We start from the raw sequence: 23,075 nt of genomic DNA, 5'->3' as shown, positions 1-23,075 counted from the left end.
CATGCTCGACCACGTAATTGATGGGCATTGTCTTTAATATCTTTGTACAGTAAAAAATCGTTAACCTCCGCTTTTAATCTCCCCTTTAATGATATTGAGGCATTCATTGAAGACAATTGGTACAGCTGCTATAAAGTGGATTTAACAAAAAAACAAATCTGTTCCATTCGTGCCTAGAAAAATGGTATAGTTGGTATATTTATGGTAACACAGGTAGTAGGTCAAATTGTATCAAATGATAATTTTGATAATTATTTCACTTGATAATTTATTCAGCGAAAGATTCACGAGTATCAATGTGGATGGAAAATTAACTTCGAAGAAGTGGAATATTGACATATACTGTTATGTTACTCATAGGACGACGCTGAAGAACTCGTTCATCAATGAAATGGACAAAATTTAGAGTAACGCACATAAATCTTGTAAAAAAGAGGGAAGATATATGAGTTTTATGGGACAACTGGACATGAGTTATAATGCTAGAGTTCTATGATGAAGGTAAAGTTATAGCGTATAAAGTGACGTTTAATAACTTCTGGGAAACCTCGCACGATGTGCAGGGAGAAAATTCGTTAAGGGCGACGAAGAGGAAAGATGGGTAGTTGAAGATATGAGTAAGCAGAATGATAGCAATACAAGTTGCGTCAACTCAAACATCGGGTTAATGACCTGCGATGATATATATTCCATTCTATCATCGGACGATAGAAGTTGTCACGACCGTGCAATGTAAATGCAAATACTTCCTGATTGTGAAAGTGGATGGCATAATCAATTATAGAGCAGAGTTAAGGGGAAATACTTCTGCAGAGCGGGTGTGGAGACAGGTACGACTTTTAACATATTCAATCTATGATATAAAAAATACTCTTTGGTCTATTCTAAAACCAGCAAAGAACAATATTTTCTGGTGTTTCCTATATTATTTAGGTATATCACGAGTTTTCATCCCGTGTGGGAATTGTAATGGTATAAATTATATATATTTTGATTTAACAAATAAATTAATAAAGTATATATATTCTGTTGATTCTTATATTTAACTTTTCATTAAAGTGTCACTCAAACTTGGGGGCGATGAACTAAGAAATTTTGAGTTTTAATGCGTAGGGATAACTCACTCAAAGTACAAGTAATGTTTCTTACAGTCAACTAATCACGAGCATAGATCATTCAATTCTTTCTTGGTAAACAACAAAACTTTTCAGAAAAGTCTCTGGAAATCGGCATTAAAAATTGTCTTCTCTCGATTCCATTATGAATACGTGCTCGCTGAAAAGAGCCATAAGGGAAATTCCTCAGGGTGAGCATAACAGGCCGCTGGGGAAAGGGATAATTACCGGGATGCCCCGCGTGAGGCTGACCGTCACGTGTCAGCAGCCCTTGAGCCGCGTCCAGATCCTCACAGCGATCAACCCGTCTCCGGGACCGAAGCATATTACACTGTTTCCTTCACGGGAAGTGCTCCTCCCATTCTCAATGCCTTGAAAGTGAACCTGACGCGCTGAGAACCTGCTGCCCCCTTGGCTTTCACTGCCGATGATGCCCGCAGGCCGCGAGTGAAGTTCGCTTTGTTTTAAGAGGGCCCATCTCTTCCTCTCGACCGGTCGTATTTCGGCATTTTCCGCATCTTTCACTCTCTTATAATTATCAGTTTCTTCTGAAATATTTGCTTGAAGTCAATTAACGGCTCATCTTCATTGAATTAATTTTCATCAGCAACCGCTGCGCTTATCACAAATAGCTATCCTCATTTAATTTCATAAAGCCGAAGAAGACGCATCTCTCCGGCTGGACTGGTCTTTTTTGGTGTCAGGTTAAATATTTAAAAATTATGTTGTCATCTTCAAATTTCCAGGCCGTATGGAGTAGACCTTTTAACATTTAGCCGTGTCTCAAATAAAAAAAATACATCTGAGCTAATTCTGAGGTAAATATTAAAATTGGTGATACAAGTAAATGCTGACGAAGTATACTAAACAAAAGTGTACTGCGAAACGGAAAAAGACCAGTTTAATGGAAGTGATACGTCATATAAAGTTTTATGAATTGAGACGAGGATCACCGTATGCGGTATTTGTGTAGTGAGCTGGAGTTGCAGAGGAGGATGAACAGAATGAAGATAAAGGCAGCTAAATAGCTTCAAGCAAATATTTACGGAGGAATAGTCCGTAATTCAATTGAAGTATAAAATGCGAACATTTGGAATCCCGCTTATGTTATGTTTGATGGATGATCGGGTGTTTTCCCGTCGCATCAGACGAGTGAACTTTTCTCGGGTCTTCTACCGGGTGAGGTACTTTATTTCCCTCGACGTTTCGATTACCGACTGGGTATTCGAAATATTGTGTTTAGGAACTTCTTGTGATTCGGTTGATCTAAAAAAAAGCTATCTACGAGTTGAGCAATGTGTGTTAACTCGAAAAAATCCGGTCTAAGTGTTCCTAAAATCACTAAAATCCCTCAGTGTCACAAAGGGATTTGCTAGATATTGTGAGCATAAGTGGTATTCATTTCGTTGACTAGTTTTTTTAAGCATTGCGGTTTTGTGAAATTCAACCTCTAATGAATAGCTCAGTGACTGCGTCAGCGTCTCTTACCTAATGGTTACACAAGAAAGACAGTAGAAAGTAGTAATATCAAGTAGGAACTACACATGGAGCCAAGCATTATTTATCGAGTTTGAGAGATGAAAACTAGAAAGAGCAATATCAGAATGGAACCCGACACCAAGGACACCCTTCGTGAAGCGGCTTAAATCTTCGATGTTACTGCGCTGATTCCTTGAAAACTCGGCAATAGTTCGGAAAATATGGGTCTTTTTATTTTCAAACACTGACACTGACGGCAATAAAATTTCTTCAATTCTGAAAGATCCAATACCAAAACCCCTGCTTCCAGTGAAGAACCCTTGTATTCAATAAAGGAGGAGATCACGCAGATTATTAGCTTATTGCGGAAGTCGGACTCCACAGACGGCGATGGAATTATTATAATGATGGGTTTCAGGACGATGAACATCAGTCGAAAATCTTGCCATTCAATCTTCTCACTTCCCTGATCAGCTGTCTCGTCCATCGTAGGGCCTTCGTCATTTCCATCAACGGCTTTAAAAGAAAGTCTTTCACACGAGTGAAGAACCTCATGCCACCGCTATGGTACCAAGGGGGAGAGAAAAAAAAAAGACTTTCGATTTTCTCACTGATCTCAATCGAGGCAGACCTCCTTTGCACACACGTAACTTCAATATTTTGCTTCCGCATTTGTTCCGCTACATTGAATCGACATGTTTACCGGGGTGTCGTAGAATTCCAGGGTGCATTTCACGATTCTGGTCCCTATGTTGACACGTGACAGATTACGTACCTGCGTATATTCAAGAGTCAGTGACAAAGTACCATCTACAGTAGAAAAATCAGCGAGGGAGGTAAATTCTTAAAAGGGCTAATACTAGCCGAAGGTTTGAAACTGTTTGTTTGATTTTTAATCTGTAAACACCTCTATTCGCTTATTTGGAGAACGAAACCGAAAAAAGATTTTTTACGGCGTTTCATGTTATTCTAGGGTTATTTATTATTCTGGTCCATATATTGGGATTCTGCAGCATGGTTGCGTTCACTTGAGACTGCTATTATGCATGTAGAATCTACAGTCCGAGAAAAAGTGAGGAGAGAGATAACTTATTATGAGGGCTAACACTAGCCGGAGGACGATGGATAAATTCGATTGGTTTTTATTCTGTTCACAACTATGATTGATGATAAGCCCATAGCTGTACGATGACTTTATAAACGAAGTAAAATAGAATTATTGCATTTTAATTCAAAGCAGATTGTTATTTTTTGATGTTTGAAGTATCCTACCCATGTAAAACTTTACTATGTAACTCTGATAGTCGACCCGATCATAACATCTGAAACAGTTTCGTGTGTAAATTTCTTAGAATATTTTCTTGAAAGAAATGAATCGGTGCTTCCTACTTCCGAATTACTGGTTTGCTGTGCCAACTTATATCACTTAGCTCCACTTTAATGAAAGCGTCAATTGTCAATCAATTAAAAATGATCGTGGAATGGCAAGATTGCCACTGCCATATTATGGATATATGTTTGCGAATTGTATAATTATATAGGGCGTCCAAAAAAAAGGTAATTGATAGAAAAATGGCGCAGTGAAATTTCTTTTTCACTTCATTCTTGAAGAGATTCTTTTAGTCGGTGAGGACTAAGTAATCACCTGATTATCGCGCATATGATCACCCTGACTTCACTGCCACAGTTTCAATATTTTTATCTCTCGATACGAAATCGGGAAATCGTGTTTAAAGTATAGATCTACTTAGGTGATTTTTCTTTGATTATTCTAATGTCATCGGTTGTTTATAACTCGCGTTTTAAATAATGGCCATTAACACGATTGTTTTGATTGAAAAAAAGCTTTCTCATGTGACGTTGTAAAACTGACTTCACGGCAATATAGCCGCATGGGAAGCATCATTTGAAAAATCGGGTTGTAGTTCCCGGGTTGTAGTCCACAACCCGATACGACATCCGGTGGGAAACCCGAGAAATATTCCTGCAGAGCATACGCCGGGAAAAACTCAGATTCTACATCATTTGAAAAAGGCCAGATTGGCGCCAATGCGATTCCGCTCCACGTGACGTCACAAGGACCTAGTTTCTATACGAGTAGATAGGAGTTTTACGTCGTCTGAGATTACTAATGCATGCATGAGGCACAGAGCTGAGGGAAACATCTCTTAATAATCACACATTAAAAATACCGAAGTTCGGAAAGTTTCCTTCGTTTGATAGGGGAATAATAATCCTTATTTAAGCCAAGCGCTACCAGCTAGCAGGGTACTCAGCTACCTGCTAGCAGCTTGCGTCGTATCAGCGCTCAAGCCTCGCCCCGAGGTCACCTTACAAGGCGGCAGGGGGAACCAGAAATACGTCACACGGATTTTTTCCCATCATTCCTACTTAGCCGTCGCGTTTTCGCGCGCTTGAAATTTTTCACTTTTCGTTTAATCGCGAAAAATAGATATCGTCATTTAAAAATCTTAAAGTGTGAAATTCGTACTCCAGGAGTAATAATCTTTCGATTTAGGCAATAAAAAATAATAGGAAACCACCCTATTATTGATGGCCGTGAATGGGGGCATTGTCATAACTTCGCATTTGGGGAGGATGTAGGTAGATAATAGCAGCCGTCTTCTTTGTGTGAGTAAAACATTTCAAAGTGATATTTTAGTTTAAAAGTGTTAATAATTTAGTTTGAACGTGTTAGTGTTATTTCAGTTTAAAAATGTTCATTTAAACTATTTTGTGTTGTTCAACGTTGGTTCCACTCGATATTAGGTGTAGTTAAGAGAGAGTGTGCCAGTGCCTTTTAAGTCACCTCGTCGCTAGTATTTTTTTAAAATCTCTGATTCTTTACGTTGTGAAACACGGATGCATAGGAAATTTCGTGATTCTCAGCAGTATTGGAAGGAATAAACGCAAGTGATGAATATTATATGGTTGCTCTGCCGTTGTTTGCTGACATTTATGCTTGTATTCATCGACGGACATGGCCGATATTTGCGATAGTTCTTGAGATGATCAAGCCATCAAATCTATTGTGTGACTCCGGCTGAAGTTATTTTGGATAGATTTTTTCCATGAAAACCCCAATACATTAATATATAACCGGCTTTTAATTTTATCGTACAGAAGAGGAGATTCTTGAAGTTGGTGAGGACTAAGTAATTACCTGATTATCATGTAAAGTGGCTCTTGTGGTAGGAATTGAATAGAAATCAGACATTTATGTGTGAATACGTTAAAGCATCAACTTGGCTAAAATATCTCTTGATAACATAGGAAAAAGAAAAAATTAAGATGTTGAATCCACTCCAAATTTATTTATTCCTAACCATGGATTCATAATTGCATTGGCGTTTACTAAATTAGGAAAATGCGCTGTTATTCTGGAACGTAGGTCGATCCTCTATTAAAATTACGAAGGTTCCTACTTTTTTTATTTTAAAAACACATTGATTCACCTGAGAGTTGAGAACTTTCGCAACGGAAGGAATTGGCATCGCAATGCAATGTCATATTTTTCCTTATAAAATGAGACGGTAATATGTTGCTTGGGTGTAGTTAAATGAACGTGATAATTCCAGTTGTGTGTTGTTGGCCAATACTCTCGTCACTGAGTCACCTTGAACCCCCGACCCCTCACCACTAGGAAGAGGGATATGAGGTTTTTATGGAAGGAAACTCGATGCAGGTGGGAAGGCGCAACTAGCCGTGAAGGACGACTACGTGCGTAAGACGACCAATTCGGCGTCTTTCCTATGCAACCGGTCATAAAAACTAGACACTTCAATAGAGAGCGAACGAAGGTTGAAATCGTCTTGCAGAGTGTGTAATTGTTCAATCTGAGGAGTATTACATGTTTGTGGCTCAAAAATAAAAATATATAGGAAAATTAATCTTGGTAAGTTATTTTAACTCTGTTTTAATACGTGTGAAACTCTGAGTATCTTTTTTAACATCATACTTAATGGTAAATTTGCTGGAAACTTGCTCATAACATTTCTCATCCAATGCTGTTCATTTTGTGGTGTTGATGTTTTGTCTGCTTTCGGCGCGCGCACGAAAACACCACATGATAAGAGAAAACTCTCACAATCAGAGCAAGTCTGTGTTAGCTCCCAAGTAAGGCGCATCACAGCCGCTGGATAGGAATTATTTTTTCATGGCTCATTGGTTATGGCATAATTTTGAAATCTATATTATATATCAAGCCCTTTTCAACCTGAAAATATTCTACCTTTTCAATAAATACCCATACCTCAACCTTATAAAATTTTACCTTCGAGAAAATTCCGAGTTAATTATTTCATTCTAAAACATAAGTAAAATTTGATTTTGGCCCAAGAGGAAAGGGTGCAGCCCTTTTCGACCCCATCGAGTGTGAAGGGGAGGGTTGAAATGTGAGGAGGGACGGGTTGAAATCCCAGTAATGAATATGCCTAAGAAAGTTAGCCAAGAAATGCAGGTAGTAATAACGTAAAACCCGAATAACTGAGTAAAGGAAAATGCGTTTTGTGTGCCATTTAAAGTCACATACTTAATAGGTTTTTTCCATTTTGTAAATTACTAAATTTTCAATTTGCAAAAAAATTAATGCGATTGAAGAAAATGAAGTCCATTTTGTGTTACATCGTTAACAAAACCAATCGTGACTGTCTAATGGGTTAAGCTCTTTGTTGCTGCTAATCTTAAGGACCCGACTTCAAATCTCAGGTGAAGACTTTGAACTTCTCCGCATATGATCGTCAAAATTCGAGATATTCCAGGGAAAGGAATCCCCACTCTGAATGTGTGATATTGGGGCTTATTCTGGCCTTGTAGTTTAGTGGCTTGTGGCTTAGTCTGGGATGAGCTCTACCATCATCTACCCTAACCAACCTTCATGTTGAATCGCTGGGTGAGTGAATGATACCAAGAATATTTCAAAATTATATTGCAATTTTAAAACAAGTATTGCTTCATGAAGTAATACCGCTGGAACTAGAATGATGCTTCCTTCCAAGTCTTTCTTTTATGAAAGAGATAAATGGCAATTTCAAGTCAAGCAATATGTTGATTAAGTCATTGCCCGTTTATGGTCATCCTTATGGCATTGGCGTAGCCACGGGTGGGGGTGGGAGAGATTTCCGGGTTAAAAACTCCCCTTGAGCCTTCAAAAGAAGACCCCCCTTGGACTTTGTCTTGGGGTATTTGTTATACACCCCGGAAGGGCCCCGAAATCCCCGGTAAACCCGTGTGATACCCTCAATGCGAAACTCCCCATTATAAAATCCTGGTTACGCTACTGCCTTACGGACGCAACAACGAACGCCTACTAGACAATTAATTATTCAACTGTGAGATAATGATTCAACTACTCTGCTAATTGCGAGTATAACAGAAGTTTTTGAGAGCGAAAATTTCTACGCGAAATGAGCGCACCACGACCGTAAATGCTACGCAACCATTTACCCACTTCCGCATTCACTTTCTTGGGACTCCGGCGAGATTTCCCTGCTGTACGTCAATTACTTAGCTCGAATTGCATCGCTGGGAAAGTTGGTCTCGCGCAGCCGTGACTTAACATTGAAACACCGCGGAGTTAGATTTCTACCACGTGCATTTTTAGAGCAAGGAAAAAATGAATGCATTGAGTCAAAAATCGAAGGGCAAGGATTCACTCGCACAATTTCATATGTACCAAGTCTCTGTGGTGCTTTTGAGGTGGATCAACGTGCGTTCATCTTGAACGCGTGAGAAAAGAAGTCCCGTGACATAATTCCGGATCGCAGTCTCCACGCTTTCTCCTTCCGGTGAACTTGAACGCGGCAATTATTCCTCACGTGGCACATCACGAAACGGATTCCATGGGAAAGACCAGTAGGGAACACCTTGGTGGGTGGGATAATTAAATTTAGTGTCAGGGATCTAAATGTAAACGGACCGCACACTCAAAGGAAGCACATGCATACAGAGTTTTTTTTTATCCATGAGGTGGGAATACAAGAATAGGAAGTATACACAATAGGTTCCTCACACTGGAATTTTGGCGGAAAAAAAATCACGCGTCCCACTTCAAAAAGGTGACTAAAGGCCGTTTTACACGGGGCACGGAATTGCGCAGGTTAGAGCTGCATTAATTTATAAAATGGCGTGGAATTGCGCGAATGCATGAACGAAATTAGAACAGGGGCTATTTTGCCGTCTCGCATCCACGCATTCTCGCATGTGTTCTAGCAATTCACCGCTTTACACGACGCAATTTTGATTGCGCCTTTGCACTTACGTCACATTGCGCAATTCCGTGTACCGTGTAAAACGGCCTTAAGGTCTCGATTACAGCGGTAGTGCTCGCGCTACCTCGTGAACTTGAACGAAGAAATGTCTCTGATGGGAGCCAGGTATTATTAGAATAAGTACGGTTATAATTAGGAAGGACTAAGGCCAGGAGAGCACGGTATGAATGGCAGGGTTGTTGGAACGCGACTCACTCTGTCTTCGGGTCACTCTTTTGTACGTGGCAATCCCTACGTAGGTTAATGTATGTATGTATGTTATGTACGTGGCAATCCCTATGTTGTTAAATCATTAGGTAGAGCTGGGATAATGAAATCTTGCATAATTTCACATTTCCAGGATCATTTCCTGCTCTTGACACAGAAAGGATGACTCACCATTTAACCAAATATGACGATACAGCCTCAAGGAAAAAATACATCGATTGCCATCTCCTTGAGTGGTTTCGAAATGCCATCCATAAACACATTCCTTAAGAGTGAAAAAGCTAATGAAACTCACACCCTTGAAAAAAAGGGGATTTTACCCCTCCTTAAACCGAACTTTCTACCAGTATAGTGGATATTTTCATTTCATTGTCACCTGAGGAAGATCTTTTTATTGCTATACCTTCGTAATATCTTTTTCCCCATGCATTCTAGCCGTTTATAGTAATTATTCTGTATCTGCATCATTTATAAAGCCTATCTCGCAAAGTGTTAGACTCTACTCATAATGGATGAAATATTTGAATTGCCTTATGTTGTATCAGCTTCAGTGGGTTGATATCATTCCTAACCAGAGATTTTTACAACATGTGTAGCATTTACTTATTATAATTATTTTATTGAAAATTTTATTAGTGAAAAATGAAAACGAATCGGCGAATGTAGATCAGCGCATCTTGCCTTTCTGTAAGCCTCATTTGGGAGCAAAATAACTAAGTATTAGGTGATGTTTTTCGCCTTGGCCACTTTATACAACAAAATCTTTTCATCCTCAGAGATTGGTTGGCATTGTTAATTGAGAGTTCAATACCTTTTTTTAGGCCAGCGATTCATTCTTTATTGAAACCATCATCAGGACAGAAATATTACTATCAATGGACTTGCTAAATGTAACATTCCGCCTCAATCAATTTGATTATTGTGACGATATGGATAAAGCATAATAGAAACATATGTATTTAATTCTTTTGTAAACTGTGGTAGTATATAGCATGTAGGGGAGAGACTTTTACGTACAGAATTTTATTTAAAAACTTCAATCGATGGAGTAGCTGCGGTTACACGTTCAATTACATCAGTGAATATCGATTGTTTTGTCAAAAATCAAAGTCTTGCCTCCTAAATACAATCATTTTCATATGCCATGCCCAGAACTTTAAGGTATCGAATGCATTGAATTAGCATTGAATGCGACTATGAATCAGGAACATTAAGGAGGATTAAACTAGTAAGGCAATTTAACATGCATTTCACAATCAAGAAGGAGATACTGCGATAAGCCCGTTTTACACGGCGCATGTGCTTTCTCCATCTGGCATACGTGCAAGAGTGCTTTACAAATAGGGTGGTTTCCAATTTATTTTAATTACCTAAATCGAAATACTATTACTCCTGGAGTACGTATTTCACGCTTTTAGATTTTTAAATGACGACATCTATTTTTCGCAATTAAATGAAAAGTGAAAAATTTCAAGCGTGCGAAAACGCGACGGCTAGGTATGAATGCTGGGAAAAGCCCGTGTGACGTCATTCTGGTTCCAGAAGCCGCCGAGTGAGGTCACATTGGTGCGAGGCTATGAGCGCCGATACGATACAGGCTGCTAGCAGGGAGCGCTTTGCCTAAGTAATGATTATTAATACCCTATCAAACGAAGGAAACTTCCCGACCTTAGGCAAATTTAATAGGTGATTATTAAGAAATGTTTCCCTGAGATCTGTGCCACATGCATGCATTGGTAATCTTAGACGATGTAAAACTCCTATCTACTCGTATAGAATCTAGGTCCCTGTGACGTCACGTGGAGTGGCATCGCATGGGCGCCAATCTGGCCTTTTTAAAATGAGGTTAAAATTGACCATTAACATTCGTCTAAACTGGGATTTCTAAAACCAAATAATTTGTATATTATGAATACATTAATAGTGGGTAACGAATCGCAATCAATGCCTTTCGTTTTCTTTGACGAAGGAAACTACCCTTTTGCGTCGTGTAAAGCGGTGAATCACTGTAACGTTTGCGAGAATAGACGAACGCGAGATGGAAAGACAATTCTCATTTCGTTCATGCATTCGCGTACTTGCATGTCAGATTGAGAAAAACATGCAGTTCTGAATTTTGCAATTACATGCCCCGTGTAAAACACCCCACTGACGAAAAATCAGCATTAAGTTCATGATTATTTTTAAAGTAGTGAAGAGTTCATAATATGTATATCAAAATACTTGATGGCTAAAACGCTGACAGGAGAGAGTTAGATCGAAAATACCGAAGCAATACATTGTTTGGCGATTTCCGGTGATGACACACGATGGATTTTCTCATTCCAGATTATGAATTAATACCAGCCCTTGAATAATCATGAATTTCTGGTCGTAAATTGACAATTTTGTTAGGAAAAAAATTAATATCCAACGTTAATTTATCGAAAAATTACTTCTAGTGATGCTGAACAGAGTGGAATTTCATTTCTTTAATTTGAAGGAATTCCTCATTCTGTGGTGTATTAATAAGATTTATTGCTTGCAACATCCAGTTTCTTTGCGTAAAAACATCATCGGTAGACTTTGCAGTGTAAATGAACGTTATTCAGACGTCGCAAAGAATCGTGGAATGAGGTTAACTAAATGTAGTGAATAGTATGACAAGTTTCATAATGAGTGTCGAGGACATACAGAGGCGCAAGACATGCCGACCCTGTGATCGTTCCAAACTAATGAGGGAAAGGAAATGTGGAAATGTTAGCTGATAAAAATCCTTGGTGCTTGATGGGGTATGATAAATAAATTCATATGAATACAATATCCCATAAATATTGGAAAATAGCTGTTCTGCACAATAACCATTTCTACTCTGAGTAGGCATTTGATGCACTAATTAATATTTGTACTCAAGTCACTGTGGGTAGCACATGACCCAGAGTAACTAGCCTTGGAAATAGGTGGTGGGCGAAAACAAGCTATGAAAATTATTAAAAAATCATTATCACTTATTCGCTCGATTCTCTATTGCCTAAACTTGTCAGGTTAAAGTGATTTGCATATTTTAGGAAAGGCCATGCAGAAGAGTTGACTACTTATCAAAGTCCTCCCAATAAAAATCGTCTATTTTCGTATGTTTCACATATAATTATAATATAAAAATATAAGCCACTATTATTCGCAAGTATTCGAGAATGAATTGCCGGCCTTGGTGGCGCCGGGGTTGGCCTAGCCTGCCAAACCAAAGGTCGCGGGTTCGTGTTCCGCCTGGGTAATTTCCCCTTATCCAGGACATGGATCTTTGTGCACTTTTGATTGTTAAATTTTATCAAAAAAAATAGCCCCGAAGTAAAGGCCGAATAGAGCTAATTTCGGAGGTGTGGAAATAAATAAATAAATCTTCCATTTTAAGCTCTTGGACGCTAAAGGCCTGTTTACACGGTACATTAACACGTACGGATTAATGTCTAAATGTATGAACGCGAGAATGAACGTCAAAGTGCACCGTGTAACCACCCAACTTGTGCGAATGCATGCACATAAAATAGAACCTGTTCTAATTTGGTTCATGCATTCGTACATGTTCCACTCCGGTCCACAAAAATCATTCACGCAAACGTACATTAAATCGTACGTGTTAATGTATCGTGTAAACAGGCCTTAAGAGCTAATACGGACTGCGTAGCGATTAATGAAACTGAAATGCTTTCCTAAATTTACCTATTTAATTTTTAAGCCACTTCGCAAAATGTTATTTATTGTCACCATAATTACTAGGATAATTTTAATATCAAAATGATCTATTACCGCTTAATCGAATAGAAGTGTGGTCACAGTTGTGATTCGTATAGAGCTTGGATACAAACTGTAATTCACCAATTAACTTTCCGTCTTTTACATAAATTATGAAGCCTGATAAATTTCTTAGATATTGAATATAACTTATCAAAGAAGTTTGAAATAGCATCGAGCCTGGAAAAAGTTAGTATTTAAATCACTCAAGGACTTGAAAGGAGTGGAAACTGCTAGATTTAAAGCTAAATAGACAATAGTCGAAGATATCGCTGATAAATAAATCGGGTGGAAATCATCCTTTTTGATTTAAAATTAATAGAATGTTACCTAATAATATGACATAACGAGTATGATATCAAATACGGCTTCACCGTAAAATAAGTGAACCGAATATTTATTGAGAATATTGACTTTAGTAAGACCTCGATGTGGATGCTAGTGAGTCAGAATTCGTGCCAGCGCCTGTAAAATAATAATTTAACAATCGTCGATGAGATAAAGATTGACTGCTTAATTGGAATCTTTTCATAGCTAGCGGTACCTTACTTTGGGATTAGCTTAGGAAGAGGATAGCTGCAACTTTATTCCTAGAATCAATGCCGAATTACAAAGGCGCATCACTCAACCACTATTTTTTTATGGAGGTAGCACTCGCTTAAAAATTTCGCTATAATAAATTCGCGCCTCATCTAAAAACTTTCTTGCTGTGAAATATAATATTATATCGCCCAAGCACATTGTTGGAGGTACTTGTCCCCCAGAGGTTGCTTTTTCTACTTCGGGATCCCAAATGATTTTAGACCAAACAGTCACTGATTGGAAGTGTAACACATTGCTGAGATGGATTGAAAAGATGTTAGAAAAAAGGGAAATCTCAACTCGTATCTGACGAAATAATTTCAATAATTTTACTCCTAAATTCCAATTATCTTTGCTCGTGTCTCAGGGAAACTCTCCATTTCGCCGAAAAACATCTGGCCGGAACACGTGCCGGAGTTATGTCATCTGGAGTTTCCCCGGGGCGTTTTCCATTCGGGGAAAGTCATCGCCAAGAAAGGGGGAACTATTAATTCCTGGTGCCTCCACACGCATTTTTACAGAAATACGCGTTAAATGTTACTTTTAGCCTTTTCCTTGTGGCTTATTGTGTACAAGAATGCCGTGCTTGTTTATCTCAAACTTAGGACTCCTAACATTTTATTTTTGTCCAGCTAAGTGGTCTCTTTCAGGATGCCTACATACCTTCGGCGTTTCACTCAATTCTACTTTTTTCCCCCTTTCTGAAATGGTTTATCCATTCCTTTTGTTTTTAACTACGAACAATCACTAAGTGGCCTTATATTTAGATTTTTTTCCAATATGCGCGTCACCTATACCATACAGTGGAACTTGGTTATAACGTCATCAAAGGGACCAGAAGATTTTTAACGTTATATCCGAGTGACGTTATAAAAAAAGCAGCGTTAAATCGGAGTGAAAGGACAAAGTAAAAACGCAAATGTTCTGCTATATACAACACTGTTTATTGAAATCTACTCGTACATTGGAATATGCCCAGACACCAATTAAACAAAAGAGCTGCATCCCGTCACCAGCTCAACGTCCAGCTTGTGACCTGTTTTAGCTTTTGATGTTTCTACCTATGGTTTCTATGAACCTTGGGACATAATACAATCACACTACCACTATTGCAACCTAAAAATCGCAAAATTTTTTACGCTATACCCGAGCGTCGCAATATTTGTTGACGATATAAACGGGTTTTCGTACAACATACAATGTTCACTTTAGGCTGGTCTGTATAAAATGTGACGTTAAACTCGAGTTGACGTTACAGCCGATGCCGTTATAACCAAGTTCCACTGTATTTTACTGGCTTTGTAAATGCTTGACTCTCCAAGGTTTCTATAACTCTTGCTGTTATGCTCGTGTATGGCTGGATCTCGGCTTGATGCAGAGGAATTAGACGCTCAACAAATTTTCGATTGTCACACTCATTTTTACAGCTTCTTCTTTAACTTTGAGTGCAGCTCTGATAAGCTCACCATACATGTAGCTTCACTAACGAACTTCATCGCAACCACTATACGTATATTATGATACCTACGTAGTGTTGTCAAATGATCCATTAATACGAGTCAATGGAATGTTTTCCCTAGGTCTAAAACGCATAAATGAGTTGAATTTTTGTACAATTTTTAATTAACAATTTAAGGATATGTGTATTATATTCCAGCTCGAAATTAATTGCTCATCTTTGAGCGTTATTATTTTATGTATTCTGGGATTGTTTACTTATTGTTGAGCCTTGAATGTCTTATATGGGTTATTTCATTTTGCATTCCCTCCCTATTGTTGTCGACTACTTCTAGGTCACCCTAAATTTTATGATATGTTCCTCGGTCGCATGCTGAAATTTGTAAAAATATTCGTGATTTATTTTAAGCACGTAGTTTTAATTGATATTTTTTCAATATTAGCATTTTATAAGTAATGACATACTGATGATTTGCAATGATTTCATGCGGCTATCTAAATCGCGAGGTCTTTATTGAATTTAAACTACATTTATACATCAGTTGCAATGAGAAGTAAATAGTTTTGTTTAAAATATCTCCGTAGTGGGAATATAAATGGATGCATTGCACAATTACGTTTCTTCATAATTTATCTGAATTGTAATTTATTGATTTATTGGACACATAACTACTTTATTGACGATGAATTGATCAATTCGAATTTAAAATTATGGACGAAGCTCCTTCTCAGTTCTTGGGATGGGAATTTTCTTCTTTTGATTTGAGTAGTTTCATGAAATATCCAAAAACAATTGACAATAATTATTTAAAAGTATTAGAAGTTTTCAGTAGAAACGGTTAGATAGAAGTCATAACATCCATTTAAATCTTAGTTTCTTGAAAAGGAGCGTAAATATGAAAGTTTCATCTTTAACAGCGAAGATGAAAAAGGACTGTGGCTAGAGAATCTTGGGAGGTAACGCCTATACTTCGCCATTTTACAATAAATGTACCGGCTACATTAATGATATATGTAGTGTTTGAGTTAGAGAAGTGTATCAAAATAAAATTATCCAATCGATTTAACACTTACTATTACCAATTATATGACAGGTTATTCACGTTTGTATACCTGAAGTATATAATCGCAACGAATTTTATTGCCATGCCATTTATTGCAAACTCTGATTGTTTTGTACTTAGCAAGCATAATCAAAGGCTACCTATTCAATTGAATTCAGTTGGATTAACGAAAAATTAATGTGGAACATTAAAAATTGATATTTTTTATCGCGCTTAATTATTGCCAAGAAAAGAAGGCGCTTGATTTTGGAAAGAAACACAGAATCAGCGATAGTTAAATGGGGGTTCACATGAGGAACGCAATATTGGAGGTTGCGTGGGAAATGCTTAACATTATCAAATACTCATATCGATAGATATACCAAACATGTGTGAGATGACGGGTGAAAGTAGCGAGGGATAGCTGAAAATAGACGATGAAGGTTAGCGGCAAGGTATTTCCCCTCAGAGAGGAAACTCCATGTAAAACGCAATCATAGAGGGGATTACCTCCATGGGAAATTTCCGAAGTAAACCTTGCCCTAGGCAGTAATGGAGCAGAAAAAGAAAAGTAGTTAATACATTCTGCAGCCCAGCGGAAGGGACAATCAGATGCCGGGGATCTTTAATCGGGAAATTCAACAAATGCATGCATGCGAAACACTGAATATCGGAGGAGACTTACGGAATAACCTATAATCACATCTTAATGGCGGCTTACGATATGAAGATGACGATTTTATCGATGGATATTTTTCCCGGCAAGGCTATGCTACACTCATCCAGTGGAAAAATACAGCAAAGTGAGAGGGAATCCAAGTAATTGTGGAGAGTGGATAATAAAACATATGGAGTGACGCACGCGTTCAGCGGCTTTGCGGATTTAGTGGATGCTACGCTACTTCCAGGGGTCAATTTACATAATATTGTAATCCATTTCACACGAAGAGAAGGGAATTCCGAGAAGGTACCATAGCAGGGGATTAGACAAGGAAAAAACGAGGAATACCAGTGCTAAATGCCAAAACAAGAATTAAAAATACCAATCAAGCCGGTTTTTGTTGATATCCCACTGCGAATCGACAACTAAAGTATTTTTTAGATTTTTTACAAATGAATATTTAGATTTTTTAGTTTTATGATCTAACTGAAGCCTTATTTTTGCTATACCATGGTATGTTTAATTCATTAACCAACGTCTTTAGATAATAACTCTGTCCCTATGGAAGTCAGAAATATGCTTCAGATTAAATGCATGGCTTTTCCTAATAAAGTAATTACTTTAATCAGAATTTCTGTCAAGAAATTTAGAATTTTTTGGAGGAAATATTCATATGCTACTATGTGTTCCATTCGCATTTTCAAGCCTTTTAAAAGTTCGTCTCGTGATACATTGTGTTAAAATAAGGAGTTATTTCGAATTTATTAGTATTAAAGAGGAAGAGAAAATTTGTTTTGGAAAACTTTTACGATTCGGTGAAAGAAATATCCAGTTTGTAAACGAATGCTCACACTTAAATGGATTATTATGGTTATCCATAATTATAAAAGAATCAACGACTTTATGACAAAATTTTCGAGATACGTGAAAATAGTTGAATATACTTGGAAAATAAGGATCGTCTACTGGCCTAAGAATTTCGAATTTCTCATCAACACTCGCTGGAGGCTGAAAATATTTCGCTCGAGTCCCACGTGTAGGTTGATTTTTAAGTTGCTGCAATTTTTGGCGAAGATTTCCCACATTAAATATTTGATTTCTTCCAGCACATAAAATTTAGGTGCGGAAAAATTGGTGAATCTTAGATTGATTCTATGTACGAAGTTTTGCTTAAGAACTCTTTGGAAGGGCCAAGCTGATTATGATTGGAATCCGATTTCACTCGATATTCTCACTGTAAAGCTGGCCGCAGGGCTAACTTTTCTATGTTGGTACATCATAAAAATTCTCTTAATTTTCTGCTTTTCGTTCCATAGTATTCCTTGTCCGTTGTTTTACTCTCCTTCATTGGTCCTATTTTACTCTTCTTTGGTTGAATTTTTGTTTGCAGTCACAGATGTGTAAACTTTAAAAATACTTTTGGAACAGGATAGTAATAGCGAAAAAAATTCTACATGACTGCAGTATTATAAATTACGTTACTAATTTTGAATAATGGTCCTTTTTGCTTTTTACTAGTCCAGACGACAAAAAAATTTATCGCATGCTACGGTAAAAGGCCTTTAAATGCTTCATTCCATTTTATATCGGACTATTCTTATGGAGAAATGAACATTCCGTACTAATAGCTTTACATTATAAATAAATATTACTATTTCATACGGATAATTTAGTATCTTCAGGCTGGAGAATTGTGAAAGCCTAACAATGAAAACCGGTGTCAGATATCCCTCCGTCAGTAGTTGTTGGCCGCATAGTGTAATACTTTCAAGGTAATTAATCACCATCTAGACCAATTTTTACTGTTCCCGAATAGTTTTTGAAATGGATAATAGACAATGAGTAATCATCTGTACTATGTATTTTGAACAAATTTTGTTTCCAAATATTTCGCTTCAGAGGGCATTCATTATTCACGCTCTATAACCTTTCATTTTTACCACTGGACTTGTTTTCATTGTGTTTCTATGCATGCGTTTCGTTCAATTGGAATTCATTCCTCATAAATACGCGGTTTTTTTATAATTTGAAAAATTTCAGTGGTTTTATGTTCCGTCATCTCTTACCCTTCCTCCTAACTAACAGGACTTACGCGTTCACATATCAATCACTGGTAATAAAACGACGTGCGTATTCTTGAAACGGAAGTGAAATGGACAAATATAAAGGAATACTTTAGATATTCCCTACAAGCCAACCTAAATTCAACAGCTAGTACTTAAATTTTCAAAACCAAATAAATGTGTACCTAAATAAAGGTCTCGTTAAATTTTTACCACTTTAATATCTCGTTTTGAATGATAGTGATGAAGAAGGTTCTGCCTCAATCATTGCGGGGAAGAATTATCATGTATTCGGCATAATAAAAGAAACTCATCGCTGTGCCGTAGTGCGGGGAAGTATTAGGAAGTGGAAGTCATAGGACGAAGGAGTTACGCTGTCCTCATTCTGGAGCGGTGCAACTCACATTTGCTAGACGCGGAAATATTCCTCTCGTTTCCGGTAGAGGCTGTGGGCTCTTTCCCTTTCACTGTTAGTTGTAAACGAGCGATTGAACCCACCCAACTTGCCGACACTAGAGCGGATTTACGGCATGCACGTGCGTAACAAATCCAGCAACTCCATCTGTACCCTCCGTTCCCAATCAGAGGCCCACACGTTATTCGATGCGCTGAGCTACGATCGATTAAAGAGCGCTACACAGATTCTATACGAATTAGTCTGGGAGTGACTCGGAGGCTATGCGGGCTAGGCATAGCTTTCTTGAGAAATTAGTAACAGTTATGTTTTTGTGCGGATAGGAGATACTCAAATTAGAACCTCATTGTATATCCAGGTCGGACAGAAATGAAAAAATGAGAGAGAGATTTTGGGGAACAGATATGCATGATAAAAGTATAATGTAGGATTTCACTTTTTCCCGGCGAATGGTTGCAGTAAATTTTTCTCGGGATTTCATCCGGGTAATCTCCACCACATCCATCGTTGCCCATTGAGATTGAGGAGATTACCCGGATGAAATTCCGAAAAGAATTTACTGCCATAAATAGCTATTCGTTATCCCCTTGAACGTTATAGGACTTAATAAATGATATTCTAATATGCTATTCAATTATGATAACTCAGGCAGTACAATCACCTAAAATGTGCACGGTAATTTATTTATCCCATTACAGGTAAACGGTTGATGTCGTAACACCCCCCGCCACGAGCCTATTTAGGCGGCTTGCTGGGTAGCGTGTAGGTGTAGGTGTGTCTTTTCGCAAGGGGAAGCAGAAATCGGACGAGTCTCGTCGCCCTCGCCCATAGCTATAACCACGAGATTGCAGGCGCGGGTACGCGCCGCGTTTCGAAATGTCGAAGTCGAGGGCAACAGCAGCAAATTTTAGGAGTGCTTCGGGAAAATCTCATCCGAAGCAATTGCAAAAGCGTGTTGTTGACCTTAAAGCGGCAACCTTCGACGTGAGAGTTGCTCAAAGGTGGCGTTGCAAATAAATATCTTGTGACATAAGAATTTTTTTAAACTAGAGATAAGTCTTACCTTAAATAATTTGGTGAATCAAATTCGCAAGAACAGTGGAGGCATTTGAGTGATGCAATAGCCCAGTTTTTTCAACGGCATTTCAAAATAAATCATAGCGAATTGATTCGGCCAAATTATAATAATCATTCTACTTTCCTTATTTTGGACTAATATCTATTTGTCCAGGATTTATTTTGTTTGACTGATATAAACCAAGGTCATTTTTTATTATATGAATGATGAATCTACCATATTCACTCCAGTTACTTATGCTAATTTGTTATCCACAACTTTCAGAAGGTTTTTCATATTACTTAATAGATACTCTAAAGATGCTTGGTGACAGCAGTCTAATGATAAAGGATAGAAATATATAGAATATTGGAAGAAATAATAGGAGAAGTTTTCGATTATCACCTGGTTAAATCCTTTTCTTCGATCGAAAATGAACGCAATTTACTTATCGGAACATTATTAGTGATTGGAATAGCCTTTTATCATAATTTTATTGTCATTGCTCTAATCGTTTACACCGGATTCAGTATCCATACACATATATATTCGAATTATTATTTGAACTCGAGAAAAATTTAACGAATGCAGCAGGTGGGTTTGCTTTTTAAAAATTAAATGAAGTTTTTTGTTCGGAGGTGACTAATATCAAGGCGCGACTTATCTTCTTCCGCTTTGTTGTTTTATGCTTCGAAAAATATGAGTGCCCTTGTAGAAAGCAAACTCTAAAAAAAATTAAGCACACAGCTTGCAGGCTTCCGACCTCCAGAGATTCCGAATTTTAGGTCCATCAAGGGCAACGACATCTGAGAACGAGTCATTACCCCAAAGGTTAACGAGATAACTAAATCCGAAATATTACCTATTAGAGTGCGTTGGCGGTGAGGAAAATTGTGCATTGAATTTCAACACGATGAAAAGCGTATCTACTCGTTTGTTTCGTTGCGCTTTAGTAATGCGAAAGCTATTTGGAGTTCCGCATAGTCAGGAATTGGAGCCACCGTGGCTCCTACCCGGTTGGAATGAAAGTGAGCGTCTTTGAGGTAGACGATTGACGGCGCAAATAGTAGACGTTGCCCTATTATTCTAGCTCATTTTCGTTGAAGTGGTTGTAGAATTAATGAAGCATTGTAATTTAACATCGTAATCTATCGTTTTTGACATTTTCACAATCATCCTCAGATGACAATATAGTTCCACTATATTGTATTTGCGTTATTCCTTTAAATGCGGTATATAGGAATGCCTAAGCGTTGTGACCGCAGTGTTGTTTAATTATTGTTACTCGCTCCAGCGGATGAAATAATATTCCCGTCAGTTGACTACGAGTTGCAAAATTTTATTCACATAGAGTTACCAGAATGGAAAATCCCAGTTATATGCAAGATTAACAATTTTTGATTCAGAATTCATGCAACCTAAGTGTAAATTTATTTCATTGCTGCCTCACTCTCTAGAATTTTATCATCATGTGACGATTTGCAGTATTCTGGGGGAATTGGAACCGTGCGTCTTATTAGCTATGATCCAAATAAGTAGCGCGCATCCTATCAGAGAGACGTGCACCATTACTACGTTTTAATTTTTTTCTACCGAAATGCGTGTTGAATGCGCTGGACGGGAGAATATAAGGAAACCTGTCGTATTATCTCGTACCTTTTAAAATCCTCTTGTCCTCGTGAAAATTCCTCTTCGTGGAAAAACAAGGGCTGCGGAGATTCCAACGACCGCAGCGAATTCTTGAAGAAACCTCTCGGGATACACAGATGCTTTGTCCGATCGGAGACGAATCAGAAACAATCCACGGGAATTCGACGAGCCAACAGTATCCCACTGGTCAACAACAACAATGAAAACCAGAAGAAGCAACAAAATCAAAACAACAACAGCGATATCTTCGAAAAACCACCAGTGGGGCGGCGAAAACTTCCCATCCCGCGAGCAACAATAATGTTCACACCACACGCTAGCGTCCGAGAAGGACAGTCTTAATCCACGTCCTGCTCCGTTGTTCACATCGACGTGTTCCTCCGATGAGCTTGTAAGAAGAACTGGAAGGCTCTTCGAGGTGGACCTGCATTGGTTGCGTCGTGAAGTCGGCGGGGAGGTAGCAGGAGATAGAGGGGGGGCAACAGTGGTCACGGGACCGGCGGAGGACGCCGGGTTTTCCGTTCCTCTCCGCCGTGGTCTTCTCGAAAGAAGAAGGGGTTCGGAGGGGTGGAGAAGCGAAGGTTGGTTTCTTACGTCTTATTTTTTTTTAAGGTTGTGGCATAATGGTGGGGAGGGAGTCACGAGGCCGTCGCAGGCGAATCACAGAGTGGGGAGGCGGCTTAAAGGGTGGAGGAGGGAGGGCGGGAGGTTGGGGAAGTCGCGAATACTTTCGGCAGTTCTGAATTTTCATTTCGGCCTAACCGATAGACGTTCCTGGAGGAGGTATGGAATACGAAGCGAGTTTCTAAGGGGTGAGGGGAGAAGGGATTTGAGTTATCTTTATTTTGGGCACCTGGGGATATTTCCGTGACTACATGTGCATGAAAAAGGTCGTGGAAACGCAGAAAGGTTGACTGAGCGACTCGGATACATTCCATTTATAGATTAAAATGTTGTTTTTTTTCGATCGTTTAATCCAAGAGTTTACAACGACCAGCGCACGGAACTTTGATCCGAAATTAAAATGGGGAGGAATGTACTTTCAACATCAATCGTAATTGATTAGGTAATCGTAAAGGATTAGGGAAGTTTATCGCAAAACATCAGGTGCATTAATCGTAAAGGATTACAAACATATCGAGTGATGTCTTTCCGTGAGACAATCGCTGATTTTGAGACGGCTGGGAAATCACCGGAGTTGAGTGAATGTTGCCTTCGAGTTGCTTTTAAATACATCGTTTTTCAATTTAAATAAATTAAGTTTAAGAATTCATAGGTTCATGAAGTGGCAAGGTTTTAAAACTA

At 38.4% G+C, this 23,075-nt stretch overlaps 1 protein-coding gene across 1 annotated transcript in view; it reads right to left on the bottom strand.

The window, feature by feature from the left end:
- LOC124153577 (ABC transporter G family member 23-like) overlaps nucleotides 1-22,198 on the bottom strand; it is an 86,503-nt gene extending 64,305 nt beyond the window's left edge. Inside the window, exon 1 of the mRNA XM_046526840.1 lies at nucleotides 21,777-22,198. The gene's annotated coding sequence lies outside the window, so the exon portion shown is untranslated. The remainder of the gene's footprint in view (nucleotides 1-21,776) is intronic.
- Nucleotides 22,199-23,075: the final 877 nt, after the last annotated feature.

The sequence above is a fragment of the Ischnura elegans genome, chromosome 2 (assembly GCF_921293095.1).
Source record: "Ischnura elegans chromosome 2, ioIscEleg1.1, whole genome shotgun sequence".
NCBI classification, from domain to species: Eukaryota; Metazoa; Arthropoda; class Insecta; order Odonata; family Coenagrionidae; genus Ischnura; species Ischnura elegans.
Note: the sequence above shows the minus strand (reverse complement) of the source record. Positions and strands in the feature narration are given on the sequence as shown.